The sequence below is a fragment of the Artemia franciscana genome, chromosome 15 (genome assembly GCF_032884065.1).
Source record: "Artemia franciscana chromosome 15, ASM3288406v1, whole genome shotgun sequence".
Classification (NCBI taxonomy): Eukaryota; Metazoa; Arthropoda; class Branchiopoda; order Anostraca; family Artemiidae; genus Artemia; species Artemia franciscana.
In genome coordinates, this window is record NC_088877.1 from 30,370,229 (window position 1) to 30,392,561 (window position 22,333).

The following is a 22,333-nucleotide window of genomic DNA, read 5'->3' on the forward strand; positions in this document are numbered from 1 at the left end:
TGCTGCTAAAAGAGAAAGCGAAAAAAGAAGGCGTGCCGAGGAATTACAAGAACAGCAAGAAATCAGGCTTGCTGCTGATAGAGAAAGTAAGAAAAGAAAGCGTGCCGAGGAATCACAAGAACAGCAAGAAATCAGGCTTGCTGCTGATAGAGAAAGTAAGAAAAGAAAGCGTGCCGAGGAATCAGAGCAACCTGAAAGTTATCGCCTGGCATTCAGGTACAACCCAGTCGATGATTATAGCTTGAGTAGATGTGTTCATATCGGGACAATGTCTAAAATTTGTCCCTATTGCAAGGCCTTGAAATTCAATGGTGAAACAATGGGAATGTGTTGCGCCTCAGGAAAAGTTAAACTTCCTCTATTGGCTGCACCACCAGAGCCATTGAAGACTTTCCTTACTGGAACTACGTCAGAATCTAAGCGTTTTTTGTCAAAAATGAGAAAATACAACTCATGTTTCCAAATGACGTCGTTTGGAGCCCAAATCGAAAATCCGGATCAATTTATGTCTACTTTCAAAGTAAAAGGGCAAATTTATCATAGAGCAGGGTCCCTTCTACCATTCTCAGGCGAGAATCATAAATTTTTACAATTGTACTTCATCAGTGATAGAAATTCTGAATTGAATGCACGTTGCGAAATTTCTCCCAACGTTGAAAGGACAATCGTTTCCCAATTGCAACATCTTTTCCACGAAAATAATAATTTAGTGCGTCTGTTCAAAACAGCCATCGATTTGATGCCTACTGATACGCATAAAATTGTTATTTCCGCTGACAAAACGCCTCCTGGCCAACATGTGCGTAGATACAATGCTCCAACTATCGACGAAGTGGCAATCGTTATGGTCGGTGATCAGTTTTTACCTCGATATATTATTCTTCATAAGCGAAACGCTCAGTTGTTAAGAATTGCTGAAACTCATCGATGCTACGATGCCCTACAATATCCTATCATTTTTTGGGATGGAGCCGACGGCTATCACTTTAATATTAAATTGATGAATCCAGCCACTAACAAAGAAATGAATAAGAAATGCAGTGCAATGCATTATTATTCCTATAGACTAATGATTCGGCAGGATGAAGAAAATTATATTTTAAAATGCCGTGAATTGTTTCACCAATTCGTCGTTGATATGTATGCTAAAATTGAATCAGAACGTTTGCTATATATCCGCCTGAATCAGACCAAGCTCCGCTCTGAACAATACATTCATTTGCGAGATGCAGTTATAAATGACGGTAATACCACAAACGTTGGAAGATTAACAATTTTACCTTCGTCATATGCTGGCAGTCCCCGTCATATGCATGAATATGCTCAAGATGCTATTGCGTATGTTCGTCTCTATGGTCGTCCAGATTTATTTATTACATTTACATGTAATCAATCTTGGGACGAGATACTGCAGCTTTTACTTCAAGGACAATCGGCGGTTCATAGGCATGACATTACAGCCCGTGTCTTCCGGCAAAAGTTGAAATCACTGATAAACTACATTGTAAAACTTGAAGTGTTTGGGTCAGTGCGATGCTGGATGTACTCAGTGGAATGGCAAAAACGAGGTTTGCCACACGCACATATACTAATCTGGCTACATAAAAAAAATTACTTCGAACGAAATTGATGATGTGATTTCCGCCCGTGTCATTACAGCCCGTGTCTTCCGGCAAAAGTTGAAATCACTGATAAACTACATTGTAAAACTTGAAGTGTTTGGGTCAGTGCGATGCTGGATGTACTCAGTGGAATGGCAAAAACGAGGTTTGCCACACGCACATATACTAATCTGGCTACATTACTTCGAACGAAATTGATGATGTGATTTCCGCTGAAATACCTGATAAAAATGTCGATAAGGGGTTACATGATATTATTGTAAAAAATATGATACATGGACCTTGCGGTGCACTGAACGAAAATTCACCATGCATGGCCAAAGGAAGGTGCACAAAGCAATATCCTCGACTTTTAGTATCAAACACAATTACTGGCAATGATGGTTACCCACAATATAGAAGAAGATCTACTGAAGATGGCGGTAAAACAGCAATAATAAAGAAGCGTAACGGTACCACCATCGAAGTAGATAACCAGTGGGTTGTTCCATATTCCCCATTATTATCAAAAACATTTAATGCACACATAAACGTTGAATACTGTAACTCCGTAAAGGCAATCAAATACATATGTAAATACGTCAACAAAGGCAGTGACATGGCAGTTTTTGGCGTGCAGCCCGAAATCAAAGATTTCGATGAAATGTTACAATATCAGGCTGGAAGATACATAAGCAGTAATGAAGCTGTTTGGCGAATTCTTTCATTTCCGATACATGAACGTAGTCCAGCTGTTGTTCACTTAGCGGTACATTTACAGAATGGTCAACGTGTTTATTTCACGGAAACCAACGTGCAACAAAGAGTCCTGAATCCACCGGATACAACATTAACAGTTTTTTTTTCGCTTTGCAAAAATGATTCTTTTGCAAAAAAACTCCTGTATACTGAAGTGCCTTCGTATTACACGTGGAATACTAAAAATAAAGTATTTGAACGTCGAAAACAGGGTAAGTCAGTCGACGGCCAACCTACCATCTTCAAAGATACCACGATAGGAAGACTCTACACCGTTCACCCCAATCAACATGAATGCTTCTTTCTACGCCTGCTTTTGGTGAATGTACCCGGTCCGACATCCTTTGAGTATTTGAAGACTGTAAATGGTACTATACATGACACTTACCGTAGTGCATGCCAAGCTCTGAATTTATTGGAGAATGACCAACACTGGGATAACTGCATCAATGACGCGTGCGAAACGTCAACCCCAAGTCAAATTCGTGCATTGTTTGGCATCATTTTAACAACTTGCTCTCCATCAGCTCCTACAGAGTTATGGGAAAAATATAAGTCAAAAATGTCCGAAGATATACTCCATCGAAAACAGTTAGAGACGTCAGATATGACTTTTGATTTTACATCAGAAATTTATAACTACACTTTAGTTGTTATACAAGATTTGTGCGTACGTATGGCAAACAAACCTCTTCAGGATTTGGGAATGCCTTCACCTAACCGTATCGCTGCTGTTTCGACATGCGTAGAATTGGATCGTGAACAAAGTTACAGTACGAGTGATCTATTGTCGTATGTACAAAATAACATTTCCAAGTTAACGTCGGAACAAAAAGACATTTATGATACGATAATGCATTGTGTCGATAACAACATTGGAGAAATTTTCTTTCTGGATGCGCCAGGAGGTACTGGTAAAACGTTTGTGATAAAACTGATTCTGGCATCAATTCAATCAAAAAATGATATAGCGTTGGCAATTGCGTCGTCCGGAATAGCCGCAACATTGCTGCCTGGTGGAAGAACTGCTCATTCCGCTTTGAAATTGCCTCTGAACTTGCATTCTACAGAAACTCCCACGTGCAATATTTCCAAATCATCTGGGATGGGTAAAGTATTGCAGCAATGCAAACTTATTATTTGGGATGAGTGCACAATGGCACACAAAAAATCGCTCGAGGCTCTGGATCAATGCTTGAAAGATTTGCGAGGGAAGTCGAAACCCTTTGGCAGCACATTAATATTGCTTGCGGGAGATTTCAGCACGTAGGGAAAAGATGCTATTAGAGTTACTTCTTTGAGAACTTCAAAGCAACTGACGAAGAACTATGAAAATTGAAACTAAGTTAACTATTCTGTTGCGAAATAATCCTCTTGTTAGCTAATATTCAAGCAACTCTTTTTGGTCTAATACGTAATCTTGTTCCCTGGTGATTGTGTAAAATTTTAATTCCCTTATTGACTATTGGTTCATTTTTCAAAAGACAATCATATTTTGGGTCACTATTTAAATTCCCTGTGTCTCTATTTATTGAAAGATTAAATTTAAAAGGATTAAATTTTAAATATTAGATTAATCTTCCAATAAATAGAGATAGAATAATATTCTATGATAGAGAAAAACAGAATAGTTAAGTTAGTTTCAATTTTCATAATTTTGTTGTTGTTTGTTTGTTTGTTACTATCTTTGTTGTTTGTTACTAGTTTTTTGCTCTTTAAGCAATTAAATATAAACTTCTCCATACATGAAAATCTTCAGTTTTTTAACACTGTGACTACGTCATTGCCATACTTAAGTATATAAAAATTACGTCTCTCGCATAATTTTGTTCCCTAGAATTTAGACTTATAAGGAATTTTCTCAAATTTATTTCCTATCTAGATCGTTTTTTAGGCCAAAATATCACAGGATGCCAATTTTCCCGAAAAAATATAGTCGTTTTCAATAAAAAATACATACACACATACATAAATACACAATTATTGCTCAACAATTATTGAATTGTTGTAATCCCTTATCAAAATAGAGAGTCATCATTTGTAATAACTGAAAATTTTCGTTTTTTGGGCCTTCCTACTGACGTTATATTACTAGTTGCCTTAGAAAGGTTTTCTTTTTGAAGGTTTTTGATTTGCTGCAATCCCTTGTTAAAATATATATAAATAATCTGGCAATTACCAGTTTTTTGCTCTATACTTAATTTAATGTCTTTTCAAAAATATTTGATTATTGACGCTTCCCTAATTTCTAACAACTAAATGTAGTAAGCTTGAAACTTCTAGATTTCGTTTTAAGGTTTTTGAATTGTCGTAATCCCTTGTCTAAATATCAAATCATCATTTATAATAACTACAAATTTTCCTTTTTTTGGGCCTTCCTACTGACATTATATAACTGGTTGCGTTGAAACCTGTAAGCTTTATCACGATGCGAGTATAGTTTATCTAACAAAAAACAAACTAATTTAAAAAATTTCTGGCATTTTTCTAGTTTGAATCAAACATTAAGATCATTGCTGAGGCTCCATTGATATTTTCCAGTTTATATAATAACCTTTGCGATTCTGAACTTAACTAAAAAAAAAATCAACTTTTTTTCATGTCTCAAAAAGACATTGCTTATAAGAAAAGAAATTCGGTAATGATGTTTATCCAACAACGATTTATACTAAGCTTCAAACTTTTGGTTTTATTTTTTAAGGTTTATATATTGTTGTAATCCCTTGTTAAAATATATGTAAATGCAGGGTTATATAATTTTGCCAATTTGGTTGGACTAGTGCCTTTTGATTTATGGTAGAGTTGACAAATTCCCGATGTTAATAACATTAGCTAATACAGTACTATAGACAAGAGCTAAGAGCTCATGATAGAGCTAAGGGCACTTGTGACGAGGCAAGAAGAGCTAAGAGCCAAGAGCTCATATGGTATGAGCTCTAACAAAATTCCAAGAATCAATAGATTGATTTAGAAAAATCAGAGGCTTAATGCCGGTCTGGATTTAAAATAAGAGCTCTGAGTCACGATGTCCTTCTAATTATCAGAATTCATTGAGATCCGATTACCCCCTCGTAAGTTATAAATACCTAATTTTTTATAATTTTTCCTCTCCCTTTAGCCCCCCCCCCAAATGGTCGAATCTGGGAAAACGACTTTATCAAGTCAATTTGTGCAGCTCCCCGACACGCCTACCAATTTTCATCGTCCTAGCACGTCCAGAAGCACCAAACTCGCCAAATCACTGAACCCCTCCCCCCAACTCCCCCAAAGAGAGCAAATCCAGTACGGTTACGTCAATCACGTATCAAGGATATTTGCTTATTCTATCCACCAAGCTTCATCCCGATTCCTCCACTCCAAGTGTTTTCCAAGATGTCCCCTCCAACTCCCCCCAATGTCAAAAGATATTATCGGGATTTGAAATAAGAGCTCTGAGACATGAATTCTTTCTAAATATCAAATTTCAATAAGATCCGATCACCTATTCGTAAGATAAAAATACCCCAGTTTTCCAAGAATTCCGGTTTCTCCCTGCAACTGCCCCCAATGTCACAGGATCTGGTCGGAATTTAAAATTAGAGCTTTAAAGCACAAGATCCTTCTAAATACAAAATTTGATTAAGATCTGGTCACCTTTTCGTAAGTTAAATATACCTTAATTTTCAAAATTACCCCCCCCCCCCCCCGACTCCACCAAAGAGAACAGTTCCGGTCTGGTTATGTCAGTCACGTATCTTAGACAGGTTTTTATTCTTCCCATCCAGTTTCATCCTGATCTCTCCGCATTAAGTATTTTCTAAGATTTCCGGCTCCCCCAGCTGCCCCCCCCCAATGACGCTGGATCCGGTTGAGATTTAAAATAAGAAATCTGAGTTACGAGATCCTTCTAAATATGAAGTTTCATGAAGATCCGATCACTCTTTCGTAAGTTGAAAAGACGTCATTTTTTCTAATTTTTCAGAATTAACCCCCCCCCCCCCGCAATAGAGCGGATCCGTTCCAATTATGTTAATCACGTATTTAAGACTTCTGCTTATTTTTCCCACCAAGTTTCATCCCGATCCCTCCAATCTAAGCGTTTTCCATGATTTTAGGTTTCCCCACCCCAAACTCCCCCCCAATCTCACCAGATGCGGTCGGGATTTAAAATAAGAGCTTTGAGACACGATATCCTTCTAAATATCAAATTTCATTGAGATCCGATCACCCAATCGTATGTTAAAAATACCTCATTTTTCTGATTTTTCAGTAATAACCCCCCCCCCCCGACTATCCCAAAGAGAGAGGATCTGTTCCAGTTATGTCAATCATGTATCTAGGACTTGTTCTTATTTTGCCCACCAAGTTTCATCCCGATCCCTCCACTCTAAGTGTTCTCCAAGATTTTAGGCTTCCCCCTCCCAACTCCCCCCCTCCCCACTGTCACCTGATCCGGTCGGGATTTAAAATAAAAGCTCTGAGACACGATATCCTTCTGAATATCAAATTTCATTGAGATCCGATCACCCGTTCGTAAGTTAAAAATACCTCTTTTTTCTAATTTTTCAGAACAAAAACCCCTCCCCCAACTACCCCAAAGAGAGCGGGTCCGTTCAAGTTATGTCAATCACTTATCTAAGACTTGTGCTTATTTTTCCCACCACGTTTCATCCCGATCCTTCCACTCTAAGGGTTTCCAAGATTTTAGGTTTCCCCTCCCATCCCCCCCCCCAATGTCACCAGATCCACTCGGGATTTAAAATAACGGCTCTGAGACACGATATCCTTAAACATAATATTTCATTATGATTTGATCATCCGTTCGTAAGTTAAAATTTTTTTTTAAGTTAAAAATTCTATTTTTCCGTATTAACGGGCCCCCACTCCCCCCCCCAAGATGGTCGAATCGGGAAAACAACCATTTCTAATTTAATCTGGTCCTGTCCCTGATACGCCTGCTACATTTCATCGTCCTAGCTTACCTGGAAGTGCCTAAATTAGCAAAACCGGGATCGACAGACAGACAGACCGACAGAATTTGCGATTGCTATATGTCACTTGGTTAATACCAAGTGCCATAAAAAATGTAGTTTTTCTGAAAAAATTGATTATATCTCAAAAAGCTTTTTTTTAATTACAAACATTTTTAATCCCATCAATTTGTTTTAAAATCAGCAATTAAACAACTCTCTATTTAATGAGCCTCCTCTATAGTTTTTCCGACCACCCTTTCCATAAACATCTTGTACGTTGACAATGGGCAGCTTGCATAACTTACAGCCCTTGCCCTAAGGGCTTGGGGGGAAGGAGTTCTCAAACTTGAAGGCAATTTTGACCGGATGCATTCTGAGAAAAGGGGCGTTGGGTAGGGGGACAGGTTGTCCTTCGATCATTTGGGACCATTAAAAAGAGAGACCTAGAACTTTCGATTTCCTATCGAATGAGCTCCCTCCAAAGTTTTAATAACCACCCCTTCCATAAGAAACCTTATGTGTTAACAAGGGATAACTTGCATAACTTTCAACCTTGCCCCCGTCAGTGGGGGTTTTTATTAGCCCCAGAAGCAGAGTTATTTGAGTTTTGGACTATTTAAACAAAATGGCTCACAAAATTTCGATTGGGTGCATCTGGAGAAAAGAGGACGTGGAGGGGGGCATAGATGTCCTTTAATCACTTTTTTACTCTTAAATAGGGCACTAGAATTTCTAATTTCAAATCGAATGAGCCTCCTCCAGAGTTTATACGACCACCCCTTCCATATGAAGTACCTAAAAAAAAAAAAAAATAATAACAATAGATCAGAGGAAGCATTATAGCGTTGCCTATAGTAAAGAGCCGTTAGGCTTCCATGTTTTAAGATTTTGTTAACTATAAAAGTGTTTAAATACTATTTTACACCGAAGCTTAAAGGTGGCCCCCAAATGTTACTTAAAACGATGATTTTATACAAATAAACGTCCCATCACTACAAATTTACATCGATCGTAAAAATCCCATTTTATGAGAATTAACACATTTCAAGTCCTATAGGCTAAATGTAAATGCGGTTGAGCGTGTTTTTACTTCACACTGAACATAGGGTTTTATACTGAATTGTATTAGGAGCTATGATTTAATATAAATATCTTAAGGATAAACATCTTAATAATGAATATTTCAATATCATAAATGGTAAATATCCAAACATAGGCTTTTGTATTTCGAATAATGATCTCACAGAGATATCTTAAATAATAGATATCCTACAAAAATCTTAAATATCATAAATAATAAATATATTAAACAAAGACTTGTGTATTTAATGAGCTTAGACTTTATTAGATAACGTAAAAATAAATATCTTCAATATTTAACATAATAAACAGAGTTTTTGTACATAATGGTATTTTGAACTCTTGTTTCATATAAATATTTCAAACAATCAATATCTTAATAATAAATATCATAAATATTAAATATCCTTGAGAACATTTCATTTATTTATGTATTTTGAACTTAGAAATATCATTAACGAATAAATTATATTCTATGCACACACAAAATATATATTTATATATATTTCAAATCGCAATGACCGTAAAGTCGTATTTTATGCAGATACAAAAACGGGCAAGTATTCTAAATCGTAATGATCGTGTAAACAGACACAGCGACCTTAGTAATCAAAAAGCGTCGTTAATCTGATACAATACAATATAGTATTTTATTGCAAAAAACATATTTTACATTGCACAAGAGTGGTTAAATGCTGTTTTGTTTGAGGCGGCACTTTAAAAGGCGGCACAAAAACACAATGGTACACCTTGTATTATTTTCAGTTTAAATTTCATAAGAATATACGTATTTTCAATTGATTTTTCTCACTGATGAGTCTTCTCGAACTTGTTGAGGAACAGGCGAGGGTCCAAAATTGAAATACCATCTTTTGTTCAGATTTTGTTCATCATCATCTTCTTCATTCCCTTTTTCCTGTTCCCCCTCATCTGTTTTTTCTTATCCTTTTCGAGATTCTTCAGCTTTCAATCTTTTTTGTCGTTTCCTTACATGTCTCCATATCTGAGGTAAGCTACTGGGTTTCCCAGGACCAAAGAGCTTTGAAAATCTAAGAACCTGCAAAACGAAATATCTCAATAGAAAAGATGCAAAGAAATCTCCTAAAACCGAAAAGAAATGCAAATAAAAAACGAAAAAAGAAAAGAATTAAAAAGAAATCTAAGAACCTAGAAAACGAAAGAGCTCAATAGAAAAGACGCGACAAGAGAAGAAAAGTGGATTCTAAATCATATTTGTTTATATATTTAACATATCATCGGATATCTTCATAGTATAACGGTTAATCTTTACTGCTTTAATTACATTCACCTCAAAAGCCTTGCTTATTTTGTAGTACGAGCAATGTAACTCCTTTTGTACCTTTTATTTTTTTAGGAAGAAGTGGCACCAAACACAACTTATATGATTAAATATCATTGCGTACCCAGTTAATTGCTTGATTATTTATCCTGACTACTGAAAAATTTTGCACCAGATACAACTTTTGTGATTAAATACCATGGCGTAACTCGTATTGCTTGGTTTCTGGTCCTCTACGATATTGGTGATGTGCATTTTTGACAATTACTTTTTTTGAATTTTTGAACATTCTTTGTAGAAAAAAGGGCTTTATCCTTTACAAAAAGACTCTGAGCTGTTCTTAATTTGAAAGAAAAAAGTAATTAAAGTTATATTAATATAACTCCAAAAATCTTGAAGAAAGCTTTCACTCTCTATTTGCCTAAAGGTGTACGAGCCTTTTGAAACTGGCAAAGCTTTCCACGATGGCTGGACATACTAAGCTTATGCTTCCTTTCTAAGTGTCCTTGCTGACTGATCCCATTGACTTCAGAAGCAAAGATTTCACAGGCTTTCAGAAGCAAAGCCAAAATATTTGAGCAGTATATATAGATTATATATATTTTCTCATTGTCTTAATTTAAAATTTTATCCATTATTTCATGAATTTTAAGGTTTATTTTTCCTTCCTTGTTAGAAAAACTTAATATCAGGAGAGCCAGGTTTGTGCCTCCGTTTTTCGCACGGAACAAATTTTCCCAACAAAACCCAGATCCCCACCCAGATTCCGCCCCCTTCGGGTCGTTTCCCAGCCTGTTCTTATCTTGCTTCCCATTCCCTTGTATACCTACAACTGTTTCTTTTCGAGAATTATCTAAACATTCTTGAAATATGCTGAAAATGCCATATTATTACGAGTTTCTGAAGACTTTTCAACACATTTTTCACTTTCGAAAATATAACAATAGGGTAGATAAATAAAACTGAACCTCAGCTGACAAGAGCAACATTATCGTTTTACGTCAAAACCAAAATAATAAACTACAGAAAAATAACCTACCAATGCCTTCATATTGAACATTAATATATGTCATAAAGAGAAAAATAACGTACTAGAGCTTTCATATTGAACATAAATGTATGTCATTTAACAGCAAAATAACACAGCAGATAAATTACATACCGAAGCCCTCACAGAGAACATAAATCATAAATAGTATGTTATTTATTTATTCTTTCTGTAACTTTTTCTTGTAATTTAGTATTTTAACAAGAATAAAGCATTTAACTGCACTTTCTATGAGTTCCTTTTTATTATGGTAACTTAAAAAATTGCTCTCCTTTTCCTTCTTTTTCTGTTCGTTTCCTTTCTCTTTACTTTTTCTGTCTGCTCTGTGTTAGTTTTGTTTTTACTTCAAATGAATAAACGTATGTTTTACGTTTGTATATAGGCCATGAAGCTTTTTAGCAGCTATTTATACTAGTTTTTTTTACACCTTCAGTATTTTTCACCTTAAAAATTACTTGAAAACACATTTCATTGGGAAACTACATAAAGCTGAATCTCAGCTATCGAAAGATAAAAAAACTCTCGTTTTATGTGGAGACATTAAAATCAGAGAGTGCTGAAAAACAGACAGAATGAAAAGATAGAGTTGAAAAGTGGTATCACTATAAATTTCTTCGATGTTTTTGTGATTTGTTGGTAAATATTTAGTGCATTTAAAAAAAAAGGGTAACAATGACAGATAATTTTGGATTTTTTGTTTTAATATAATAAATTTAATTAGTTTGTTTTGATTTTTTTTAATTTACTTTTATTTGTTTTAAAGGAGACACGTAGGGCCACCATCCCGAAAAGTTTTGAGGCGAGTTAAGAAACAGCCACAGTATGAAAGGTTTCCTGTCAGAGGAGGACGCCGTTACCCACGGGAATGGCAAGATTTTTTATTGAAAGATTTTTTGGTAGCATTTGATGACTTGAAGTGTGATGACTTGAAGAAACAGCAGAAAAATAACATACCAAAACTAACACAGAAAACGCAATCCTTAACTAGCAGTTCCTTTCTATTTTCTTTTTTTTTGTAATATATACTGTAGACTTTCTGACTAGAATCAAGCATTTCATTATTTTTTTTTTATATAGATTCCTCTTTATTATGGCGAGCTGACAAATCGATTTTATTTTTATTTTTCTTTTCTTTTTATTTATATTAATACTTTTTGTTCTATTTTAGGTTTTTTTTTTTTTTAAATCAGTAAACATATGTTTTCTTACCCTATAGCACAGGGCACCTTTTACGGGGATGTTCATGTTATTTTTTATTTGATTTTTTTTTTTTTTATTAGCCTATTGTTGTTGAGAAAAAAAATAAATAAATCTGCAAATAAAAGCACTTATTTCAAGGACCATAAGGAAGAAAATGAACTGAAAAAAATTATAAAATGAATTCAATAGTAAAAATGAAAACGTCTATTAATAAAAGGGTTTTTTGAAAGGCCCATGACAAAGAAAATGAATCCAAGAAATAGAAGAAAATGAATACAAAATACAAGTTAAATGTATATCGATAAAAAAAAAAATCTTGAAGGACCCATGAGGAACTCACTTTATCTGGTTTGAAATCAGGGAAGATTTCGTTGACATCTATATCAGCATACTTTGAAGGGAGCATATGAGCCAAAGGGGTGATTATTTTCCTATTTTGATAATCTCCATTGTTACTAAGAGTGTCACGATGAAGAGAGGGTGGCATTAAAACAGAGTCATTTTTTGGTAAGCAAACTTCATCAGCTTCTGACTCTCCCACTGAATAATCTTCTGCTACTTCAGTTATGTCAAAATAATCAATGGCACTAGGTGATTTGTCACCTAGGAAACAGAAGAATAATGTAAAATAGAATCAAATGGAAGAATATTTTTGTGTTTATAGATAAACGATAATCCAAGAAATAGATAAATGAAGCAAAAAGTAGTGTCTTATAGATAAAAGAATAACATGATAAACAAAGCTTTTTTTTACAGATAACTAAATACAGATGACTGAATGACACGATAAATGAACATGAAAATTATAAATAGATAAATGGAATCTAAATAAATGTATCTAGGACTTGTGTTTATACTTCCCACCAAGTTTCATCCCGATCTCACCACTCTAAGCGTTTTCCAAGATTTCCTGTTTCCTTCTCCAACTCCCCCAGTATAACTAGATAAGGTCAGGGTTTAAAATAAGAGCTCTGAGTCACGAGATCCTTCTAAATATCAAATTTCAAAGAGATCCGATCACCCATTCGTAAGATAAAAATACCTCATTTTTTTTCAATTTCTCCTCTCCCTTAAGCCCACCAGATGGTCGAATCAGGTAAACGACTGTTATTAAGTCATTTTGTGCAGGTCCCTGACACGCCAACCAATTTTCATCATCCTAGCACAACCAGAAGCACCGAACTCGCCAAAGCACTGGAAATCCCTCCAACTCCCCTGAAAGAGCGGATCCGTTCCAATTATGTCAATCCCGCATCTAGAACTTGTGCTTATTCTTCCCATCAAGTTTCATCTCGATCTCTCCACTCTCAGCGTTTTCCAAGATATACGGTTTCCAAGATTTCTGTTTCTCCCCTCCAACCCCCTATATCCCCAGATCCGATTCGAATTGAAAATGAAACATTTAAGACAAAATATCTTTCTATATATCAAGTCTCATTAAGATCCAATAACCCATTCCTAAGATAAAGATACCTCAATTTTCACGTTTTCTAAGATTTCCAGTTTCCCCTTCCAACTCCCCCAATGTCATCGGATCTGATCAAGATTTGAAATAAGAGCTCTGAAGCACAAGATCCTTCTAAATATCAAATTTCATTAAGATCTTATCACCCGTTCGTAAGTTACAACTACCTCATTTTTCTAATTTTTCCGAATTACCAACCCCCCCCCCCATCTCCCCCATAGAGAGCGGATCCAGTCCAGTTTTGTCAGTCAAGTATCTCAGACTTTTGCTTATTCTTCCCATCAAGTCTCATCCTGATCTCTCCACACTAAGCGTTTTCCAAAATTCCCCCCCCCCCAACTCCCCTCAATGATACTGGATCTTGTCGGGATTTAAAATAAGGGATCTGAGTTATAAGGTTCTTCTAAATATGAAATTTCAATAAGACCCGATCACCCGTTCGTAAGTTAAAATACCTAATTTTTCCAATTTTTCTGAATTAACCGTCCCTCACTCCCCCCCCCCCTAGATGGTCGAATCAGGGAAACAACTATTTCTAATTTAATCTGGTCTGGTCCCTGATATGCCTTCCAAATTGCATCGTCCTATCTTATCTGGAAGTGATAAGCAAAACTGGGACAGACAGACCGACAGATTTTGCGATCGCTATACGTCACTTGGTAGAAGCAAAGAGCCATGAAAATGAATCAAGACAAATGATTTATAAGAAAAAAGACAAATGAATAAACTAGGTGAAGCTGAAAGTAATGTTTATAGATAAATTATAAATCAAGAAATAGATAAATAAAACAGAAAGTAGTTTCTTATAGATGAATGAATGGCATGATAAACTAGGTTGATTCTTTTTTTTTACAGATAAAGAAATCAAGATCACTGAATGCCATCATAAATGAATATATAAATTATAAATAGACAAAAAGAATATGGATCAATGAGGCCTGAGAATTAGATCAAGTTCTCATAATCAAAGGCTATTGTATCTTGATGGCAGTCAAGAAGTATATGAGTCTTTTTCCCCTTAGTAGAAAGGCAATGCATCTCTTCTGAAAGACCGGTAATCACCAACAAAGTAAACCTATCATAGTTAAGTGAGACAGAAAACTTGCAATGACGATCGAATGGTCCATGGTAAGGAACTGTAAGTAAGGAACGACCCGGCTCAATAGAAACCGAAACTCTAAAAAATGGAACTTTGAAACCAATAGATAGACCAAAAGAATCAGATCTTTATGCTGATTTTAAATATTTAAGCTTTATCAATTTGAGTTCTACCCATCAAAAGCTACGAACCTGAGAAAATTTGCCCTATTTGCAAAAAAAGTGAGAAACAACTTCTAAAGTCATAGAATCTTAATGAAAATTACACCATCAGATTCAGCATATCAGAGAACCCTAAAGGATTCAAGCTCCTATCTACACATATGTGGAAGTTTGTATTTTTTGCCAGAAGAAAGATCAAGGATGCGTGTTCATTTGTTTTCTGTTTTCGTTTTTTCTAAGGGTGATCGTATAGACCCAATGGTCCTATAATTTTGCGATAGGGCTCATTCATACGGAAATTAAAACTTCTATGCCCTTTCCAAGTAACTAAAAAAATGAAGGACAACTAGGTCCCATCCCACAATCAGTTTTCCCCAAAGTTACCTGATCAAAATTTTGAGACCACCATTTTGTTCAGCATAGTCAAAATATCTAATAACTATGTCTTTGCGGACGATTTGATCCCCCACAGTCCCCAGGGGAAGGGCTGCAAGTTACGAACTTTACCCATTGTTTAAACATAGTATTTGTTATTAGTAAGTATATAGACATTCTAGTGTGGGGGGGATTGGATTACGTGGGAGGATTTTACCACGAAGAAATTTTTCATAAAGGAGGTATACGCTGGATATCCCAGCATTTTTTTTTTTTTTAAACGATCAGACATCAAATTAAAAAAAAAGTTGTTTCGACTGAAAGTAAGGAATAAAACTAAAACTTAAAAAGAATAGATATTATTACGTATATGAGAGGTTCGTCCCCTCATCAATACCTCGCTGTTTACGCTAAAGTATTTTTAGCAATTTCTAAAGAGCTATTTATTCTAATTAAGCGACCTTTATGATTCAAGGGGTTATTCTTAAAGAATTAGTACAAAATTCAAACTTCGGAGTAAAAAGCAAGGTATTGACGATGGGGCTAACCCGCTCATATTACGTATATGAGGAAGTTCGCCCCCTTGTCAATACCTCACTCCTCACTCTAAAGTTGGAATTTTGTAAAATAATGGCTAATAAAAGCAATAATTTGTTTGTGTTATTTTCCAGCCAATCCTTTTCTTTCATTGATTCACTAATTTCAGTCATTTGAGAATTGCTCAACTTATGACTTACATTTTCATAAAGTTGGTCGTTCTTCACGGAGGGGGGAACTGGATTTCCCAATGTTATTTAAAAACGGTCAGTAATTAAATGTAAAACTAAGTTCTTTCAACTTGAAGTAAGAAGTAGCATTAAAACTTGATACGAACAGAAAGCATTATGTTTTTGAGGGGGGAGGGTTGCCTCTCCTCAATAGCTCGCTTTTACGCTATTTTTTTTTCAGCTTTTAACAGAGGTTAGTATTCAAATTAAACAGCCTTTGTGATTTTTATAAATGAACGAAGATAATTGGAACAAAAAAAATTTAGGTCATTATTGAATTATTATAAGGTTATTATTGGTTAAAAAAAAAGTAAAATTAATATGCAAATGTTGTTTCAATTATTCATGAACTGTGAGCCCAATTCAAAACCTGCATTAATTCAAAGCGTTCAGAAATTAAATAAAAAACACAAATTTTTTTTTAGCTGAAAGTAGGGAGCGAAATTAAAACTTAAAACGAACAGAAATTATTCTGTATATCAAAGGGGCTGTCCCCTCCTCAACACCTCACTCTTTACGCTAAATTTTGTCTCTTTGTCATAACTCTACTTTTTAAAACAATAAAAACTTTAGCGTAAAGAGCATTAGCGTAAAGGAGGGTACATTAAAGTACATCACTGAATCAAGTCCCTTCCCTTCAAAAATATACTCCAAATTTTAAAATGACACCCCACCCCCCTCTTCAAAAATTTGAAATTTTCCTTTCAAAGAGAAGACAATTACCCCTCTTGCATGTTCCCCCCCCCCCTGTACTTCCATTTTGGGAGGTATATTCATTGAGAAATGCCCTTTCTGGGTATTTCGCACTGGAAAAAGAAAAGAAAAAAAGCCCTCCCCACATTTTTCATGGATTGACAGTTTGACATCAATGTTTCTAAAGCAACTTCTAAGAAAAAAATTATATTACTAGTAAATAATTTTGTAGTTACATTTATCTAGTGTTTTTTTTTTTTTTTTTCTTCTTCTTCTTTTCTTAAGAATAAGATATCGAAAGGATTTTTCCCACTCTACTTCAAATTAGTATTTCAAAGGGTTACGAAAAACCATGATTTTATGAATTTTTAGTCTGTATTTGTTATTTTCTCTCTCTTTTTCGGAAAAATTTTTTTATTGGAGAAATCTTTGTCTTTAATAGTTGTCTTTTTTTCTCTCTCTTCTTCTCCTCTGAAAAAAAATCTGAGTGATTGGATTTACAATCTTTACTAGTAGTTTTTATTCTTTACATTCTGTCTGAAAATAGTTTTAGATGATTTTTAGTCTTACATGTAATTTTTCTCTTTCCTCTGAAATAGTTTGTGGATAAATGTTTAGTCTTTACTTGTTTCTCTTCTTCCTCTCTTACAAAAACCAGTGGCTAAATTTTTAGTCTTGACTTGCTTTTTGTGCTTTTTCTCTATGAAAAATTCGTTCACACTGTACCCATAGACATAATTGGCAGAAAATAAACAAATATATTGCCCTAAATGTTTTAATACTGAATGTATTCTATTTGGTTACTTTTTTCCCATTTGATTTTCTTTTGAAAAATACTCAGTCGAAACAAATACAGGCAAGAGCGTAAGTTTTTACAAGTAAAAAAAATCGCAGAGGGGAGGAAATGGTCAGATTCGGTACCTTCCTCGTATATACGACCTTGAATCTATGCAATTTACTAAATCATCTTTTAAACCAAGATATATAAATTCAGTTAAAACCAGATCGTTTTCTTAGATTTTTCTTCGAAATTGGGCTTTATAAAACATAGAGTTTAAATCTTTTATTCAAGCTATAAATAAAAAACAGTTTTAAGAGTAATATTATATCCAAAGTATACTCGAAACTTATAAAGAGTTGAAACTCTTTGAAAAGGAAAACGTTTAATGCTGTCTAGCATTTGGTGATATTCCTTAACCCTCTTCATTTTCATCATTTTGCAACACTCATCATTTCAGATATATTAAACTATAGAGGAGGATAAATAAAGCAGCTCTATGTTGCGAATAGACCTACCAGCTTGAATTCAACTATCGTACTTAACCTGTCACGATTATGCTCTGAACTAGGCCTATTTTCGCACAGAATTTTCGCACAAATTAGTGCTGCAGTGAGTTGTTAGTAGAAATAGCCTAGTAGAGTTCTTTGAAACAAAAAAGGTGATTTATTATGAATTACACAGAAATTTCAACTTTATTTCTTTGAAAGTTTCTACTTTCTTAATGAAGTCACCAACTGGTATGCTATAGTAGCATAGCGCTAAACTACTATAATAGTGTCCACTATACTACTACATCACCTATATCTACTATTATATTATAGTATACTATAGTGGTGCTATGCTATAGTAGCGAATAGTACAAATAGCCCTATACAGGAGCCAAGCTTTGCTTGGGCCCAGGCACTCTGCACGCGGCCGGCTTGCACATATGTGATTCTCAAATTGTGTGTTGTCATAATTACCATGTTATTCTTTAGTTTTAAGTCATGAGACGGCAAACCAGTAATTTCAGCTGAATAAAAAATTCTGGCCTGAAATCAATTCCTCCTTCCTGATTATCCTTCACAATTTATAGGGTTTGAGTTTTCCTGGATCCGTTGTTATTCTTGCTGTCGCTTTTCTTCTAACCGCATATTCCGTTTATGATTCAATGTGATCCTGGCCATTGCTTTTCTTCTAAGAGGAAGATTTTGTTGTCAATCATGTTCATTCGTGATTCGTTGTGATGCTAGTTGTAACATGTCACCTAACCACAGATCTCGTTTTGCAGTATTTTTCTTTGCAATTCAATGTGATTTTTACTGTCACTTGTTCCACGCCTTTTACTTTAGCTGTTTGGATTCATTCCTCATCTTGCATAATTTTGCATGCGTCATAGATGCCAAAAACGATACAAACTCCCCTGGGAAATAATAAATTAATTTCTTCTATAGATGAATATTAATATGACATCATTCACATAAAAAATATTCCAAATTCAGGCTCTGTGAATTTTCTCAAATTCGTGACCGATCCGAATCGGTTTTTTTTTTCAGGCCTGAAAATCTTAGTATGCCAATTTAAAAAATATATATACAATTATTGCTTGTATAAAGAGATCAGATATGCAATATTATAAATGGTGGTAGTAGTTTTTAATCCCTATCTTCCCATGTTAAACTATTTAAGACCCAAATCTTGCAAGCTCTTTATAAATCTGTTTGCTTATATCCCTAACTCATTTCTATAATTCTTAGGTTGAATACTTACTGAATACTGACATCAAAATGTTTTTCTGTCTTGGCTTATAATTTTGACAATTCTACTAATCAAATTTACTCACCAATTTCGGTTTCTTCATCTGGCAGTACTTCATCCTCAACAACTTCTTTAACGATGGTACCAAGACCAAAAGAAGACAGAGAGTTTAAACATTTTTTGGCTGAGTCATCAAAAATATCCCCATCTAATTGGCCATTACTGTCAATATTTCCAAACAGGATTCAGTGAGATTTATCCCTGGCTGGTTCTCAAGCTCTTCCTCCAAGTCTGATTGGTCAGACTTAAAATCGTCATTACTACTTTCTCCCATAGTATCTATGAAAAGAATAAATCGTTAGACTGTGCTAATTGTTTTGAAAAATTCAATATGAGGAAAACATTTTTAGATAAAATCAAAAAATTCAACATCGTGCTTCAACTTAATGTAAAAAAATAAATTTAATTCAAATAAAGCTGATGCTCGAGCCCGTAGAGGTTCAATACATATAAATAACAAACAGTGTAATCCAACGATGAATTCTTTGAAGACAGTGAATTGTAGAAGAAATTAAGTGGATATTTCGGTCATCTAACAAAAAGCCATCTACATTAATATCAATGAGCAGAATAAATATAAAACTAAAGTTAGAATAAATAGTTCGATACGAAAATAGCCAAAATTTACAATACATAGTAAAATTTGTAGGCAGTCAGCAGTACTACTTAATTGGTAATTAAAAACATTAATTAGACAATTTGCAGTCTTATTACAAGATCAGTTAACTGAATAATATACAAATTATTGGTATTACTTGATAATACTTGTTTTTTCTCTGTCTTTATTTAGCACTACTTTTTTGTAAACAAATGGGTCACACAAATAAAGCACAACATTGAAATCTTCATATAATACTAGCAAAACAAAACTAAAGATAACCTCTTAGTATCAAAATAGGTCCCAACACATATTAGCGTGTTTGGGACGACCCCAAAACAGGACACTTCAACTACTAATACACTTCCTCAGAAAAAAATAAAACAAAACTCTGGCTCCTCCTCCTCTCCCCTAGGCCTACTAAACATTTAATCAACAATTTCAAAAATAACATATTTATTTATTGAGAACTTAAAGTAATCCCACACCCATACTCTACAATTAATCAGGCTTCCTTACACATAATGACATTCACCTCAAACAATACACTAATCAATTTCTCTTTTAACACTTACAAACATATACTCACTCCTAAATCAATCACTCAACTCATGTCTACAATACTGGCTAAAAAAAAATACATCGCAAACAAGCACGGAATTCCTCAACAGCCTTCTTACCTTTTACTTCCGCCGAAAGCCTGTTCCAGGCTTCAGGACCCATATACCTAATAGAAAATTTTGATCTGTAAGTAATTGGAACCGGCGTCTTAACTAATCCAACATTTCTAGTTTCATAGCTATGTTCACTTTCTTTATAAAATTCCGAAAAACATGCAGGTAACAAATTAGAAATTAAAACAAATTAGAATTAGAAACTACTTAAGCAAGTTCATTTGCAACTTTAACGTTTATTGTTTAGCATTTTGTCAAAGTGAGCTGGATAAGCTATTTTATATTTACTATGCTGGTGGTTTTCAGAACAATTTTTGCAATATATCCTTGTTTTCCACAGATCTCTTTCAACAAAATACAAATTCTAGATAACCAATGGACTTTTCATGATCTACAATCCTTTACGGGAGGCTTTCAGGCTCTTAAAAAACATGCTCTGCAGCATGCAGATCAAGCCTTACAGTATGACTAGAATACTGCAGTGAATTGTGTATTTGGTCATTGAGTTTCAGCTGATTCAGTGAATCAGCTTCAATTTCCAAGAACACTTATGATATAGTGATTAGGCTCCCAAGTTTGTTGACCAATCACCAGCAGATGATTATTTTTTAAGTGGTAAGAGAATATGCCAGAGCCCAGTGGTGTCTTCTGCCATTTTGAGCCATTAAACATTTTGAGCCATTAAGAGAATATACCAGAGCACAGTGGTGTCTTCTGCCATTTTGAGCCATTAAACACGAATTTTTCCCAAAAGAGTCATCAAGACAAAGAATTCATATTTGAAGATAGTCATCCAATTTGTAAGCCTAAAACCCTCAACTTGTGGTTCTGAACCCCTAATTTTGAAAAACAAGGAAATTTTTCTTACCTAAACAATTATGGCTTATTTATGAGCTACTGTATCTCTCTACGTGTCTGCAGAAATTCGTCACAACAACCCTGTTGTTTAGTGCCATATGGCATCAAAAATAGCGCTTTCTAGTACAATTTTTTGAATGGAAAGGGATGGACTGCATAATAAATGTAACATTGTCATCATTTTTGGTTAAAAATCCTTAAATGGAGGTTCGAAATCCCTCTTCTAGTCCCAAGAATAAGTGGGAAAAAAACACATTTTGCAAAAAAAGTCAAACAAAAATACATGTCATTTCCTTATTTTCTTTTCAATGAGAATAGTTGAGTTTTAATGGACAAATCAAAAACGCTAGTGATAACATACCCCTTCGAGTTTTTAGTTAAGGCCCAAGCAAACATATCTCATTGGAAAGCCCAACGGATGTGGGAGGTGAAATCTACATTTAGAACCCTATTTAAAGAAAAACCATATTGACTCCTTTAGTTTTGTTCCCTGGACTGACCGAAGAACTTTTAATAAGGGTTAATCTGAAAAAAGTATTTTAGTTCAGAAAAAAAAAAGGAAAAATAGCTTGATTAAGACACAGGTTAGGTGCTAAGAAAACTTGGAAAAACGTTACAAACAGATAAAACTATAGTTTCAAACAGTTTAATCAAACAGTTCGTGGTAATGAACTGTAGTAAGGAGCGACCCGACTCAATAGAAACCGAAACTCTAAAAAACGGAATTCTGATACCAATAGTTGCATCAAAAGAATTGCATTTTTATGCTGATTTTAAATATAAAAGTTTCCTCGAGTTTAGTCTTACCCATCAAAAGTTACGAGCCTGAGAAAATTTGCCTTATTTCAGAAAATAGGGGGAAACACCCCCAAAAAGTCATTGAGTCTTAGCGAAAATCAAACCATCAGATTCAGTGTATGAGAGAACCCTACTGTAGAAGTTTCAAGCTCCAATCTACACAAACGTGGAATTTCGTATTTTTTGCCAGAATTCAGATCACGGATACGTGTTTATTTGTTTGTTTGTCTTTTCCCAGGGGTGATCGCATCGATCCATTGGTCCTAGAATGTCGCAAGAGGGCTCATTCTAACGGAAATTCAAAGTTCTAGTGCCCTTTTTAAGTGG

The 22,333-nt window shown here is 34.7% G+C and overlaps 1 protein-coding gene and 2 long non-coding RNA genes across 6 annotated transcripts in view; 1 reads left to right on the forward strand and 2 right to left on the reverse strand.

The window, feature by feature from the left end:
* LOC136036326 (TATA-box-binding protein-like) overlaps nucleotides 1-11,971 on the forward strand; it is a 166,796-nt gene extending 154,825 nt beyond the window's left edge. The window contains exon 6 of one of the 2 annotated variants that reach the window (XR_010619696.1): nucleotides 9,768-11,971. The gene's annotated coding sequence lies outside the window, so the exon portion shown is untranslated. The remainder of the gene's footprint in view (nucleotides 1-9,767) is intronic. The other variant, XR_010619698.1, reaches the window with a different exon arrangement.
* Nucleotides 1-22,333, reverse strand: part of LOC136036330 (uncharacterized) — a 350,999-nt gene that overhangs the window by 102,564 nt on the left and 226,102 nt on the right. The window lies entirely within an intron of this gene.
* Nucleotides 9,024-22,333, reverse strand: part of LOC136036329 (uncharacterized) — a 41,697-nt gene continuing 28,387 nt past the window's right edge. For 2 of the 3 annotated variants that reach the window (XR_010619699.1, XR_010619701.1), the window contains exons 2-4: nucleotides 19,104-19,357; nucleotides 12,281-12,543; nucleotides 9,024-9,449 (exon numbers count right to left, since the gene is read on the reverse strand). This is a non-coding gene — a long non-coding RNA (uncharacterized LOC136036329). Of the gene's footprint in view, nucleotides 9,450-12,280; nucleotides 12,544-19,103; nucleotides 19,358-20,356; nucleotides 20,374-22,333 lie in introns of those variants that run through there. The other variant, XR_010619700.1, reaches the window with a different exon arrangement.